At 45.9% G+C, this 2,197-nt stretch overlaps 2 non-coding genes across 2 annotated transcripts; one reads left to right on the forward strand and one right to left on the reverse strand.

Annotated features, from left to right (window-relative positions):
* Positions 1-234: 234 nt before the first annotated feature.
* On the reverse strand, positions 235-307 carry Trnaa-ggc (transfer RNA alanine (anticodon GGC)). The gene has a single exon. It is a non-coding gene; the product is annotated as a tRNA-Ala (tRNA).
* Positions 308-950: 643 nt separating this feature from the next.
* On the forward strand, positions 951-1,023 carry Trnaa-ggc (transfer RNA alanine (anticodon GGC)). The gene has a single exon. It is a non-coding gene; the product is annotated as a tRNA-Ala (tRNA).
* Positions 1,024-2,197: the final 1,174 nt, after the last annotated feature.

A 2,197-nucleotide genomic window follows, 5' to 3' on the forward strand; every position in this document is an offset into this window, starting at 1 on the left:
AAAAATGTGACAGGCGGGCATCATTGGATTATAAATGAAACGACCCAGCGGTGTTGCTCACTGTGTTTCCCAGCCTTCCTAATGATTTTCAAGCAGGTGTACATGTACCATGTGCTCTTGTTTTTTTTTTTCTTCTGTGAACAGTGTGGATCCGAATGATGAGTCCTATCATCCTGAACTGTGCAGCGAAGGCGATTGGTGAGTTATTTCTGAACTTCTATGTGTTATATGGTTAGCTAGCTGTAGGACTCGAACCCACATCTTCTGGATTGCCGGTCCAGGGCTCTACCAATTGAGCTAAGCTAACACGCCTTCTCAGCCACTTCCAGGGTGCGTCATCTGAAGGGGAGTCCTACAGCTAGCTAACCTTTTCAGTGACTTTCATCTTTGATCGTTAATTTCTTAGGCAAATTGAGGCGTTGTATGTATCCGTCCCTTCTATGTTGTTCCAGCCTCAGAACATTAGTTCTTTCACGTTCAACAGTTGCCGCCTGCGTCGATCCCGTCGTATGAATATGTGTATGAGTCAGCAAAAATGTGAGAGTGAAAGGAGGATGAGTGAGAGAGAGTGGCTGGTTTATCCCTTCAGATGACGCACCCTGGAAGTCGCTGAGAAGGCGTTTAGCTTAGATCAATTGGTAGAGCCCTGGACCGGCAATCCAGAAGATGTGGGTTCGAGTCATACAGCTAGCTAACCTTTTCAGTGACTTTCATCTTTGATCGTTAATTTCTTAGGCAAATTGAGGCGTTGTATGTATTCGTCCCTTCTATGTTGTTCCAGCCTCAGAACATCAGTTCTTTCACGTGCAACAGTTGCCGCCTGCGTCGATCCCGTCGTATGAATGTGTGTATGAGTCAGCAAAAATGTAAGAGTGAAAGGAGGATGAGTGAGAGAGAGTGGCTGGTTTGTCCCTTCAGATGACGCACCCTGGAAGTCGCTGAGAAGGCGTGTTAGCTTAGCTCAATTGGTAGAGCCCTGGACCGGCAATCCAGAAGATGTAGGTTCGAGTCCTACAGCTAGCTAACCTTTTCAGTGACTTTCATCTTTGAACAATATAGAAGACTACATTTATTGCAGCATATATTTGTGGCATGGCAAAGTACCTAGATATTAACTCAATAGCTCCCAATTTCATACATTTCTTTTTTTAGTTCTTCCCCTATTTCTCACTTCGCTTGATAGTTGGGATCACTGTTTAACCTCACGGTTGTCCAGGTCCTACTTTCCTCACATAAATGGCAACATAAGATATATGCGTATAGATGTGTGCATATGTCTGTTATACACTCTAAAAAATAAGGGAGTCAGGGTGACTCCCTTTGGGGGAGTCAAACCCTGCCACATATATACCCCCCCCCCCTCCTGGAGTCACTATGACTCCACCAAGGCAGGGGGTCATTTGATGCCATTCAAGGGAGTCATTTGACTCCCTCTTCCATGGATCTGGTTTGACTCCTAACGGCATCAAGTCACGCCATAGGGGTAGTCACTTCATGCCCGCGGGAGTGGCGGGGACCTTCCACCCCCACGACTTTCCACCTTCCACGAAGCATCGTTGCAATAAATTATGCTTCCCTGCAGTACTCGCTAACTGCATCAGTTCCTGGCCAGAACGTACAAATATAAATTTAGTTTGGTCACTTACATCAAGGTGCACTGGTAGTTCCAACATACAGCAGAAATACATAATTTGTTGCAAATGGTATTCAACATTTTTAACAAGCTACTGAATGGTTCCAGACTATAGGCTTAAAGGGACGGTCTCGTACAACCGGGGCGGTTCCGAAACTTAGCCAAAACTAGCTTTACGAGTACTGTACACATACAACCGTCAAAGTTTCATTCGGAATAACCAAGTCGTTTTCGAGGAACTTGTCGAAACGTGTCGTAATAGCAGACGACGAAACGTGCGCTTCTCTCATGCATATGTCACGTATTACGTCGGCCTGCGGGTGCGTCGTCGTTGTCATGGTAATTGTAACTTGCAGAAGCACCTTGGGTTGAGTCATCCCCTTCTCTCTCGAAATGGGGACACTCAGGCATATACCTCCGCGAGCGGAGAATGTAGTCCGAGCATTGACTGTGGGGTCTCCGACGATGTGGCGCATAATCGGATACGTGGAAGCTAAGTCACGTCTTTTCTTTCCGCGAGTATTTAATGTGGTTTTTAAATAAACACGCACTTCTTCCCCATGT

Source organism: Ornithodoros turicata, chromosome 2 (genome assembly GCF_037126465.1).
Source record: "Ornithodoros turicata isolate Travis chromosome 2, ASM3712646v1, whole genome shotgun sequence".
Lineage (NCBI taxonomy): Eukaryota > Metazoa > Arthropoda > Arachnida > Ixodida > Argasidae > Ornithodoros > Ornithodoros turicata.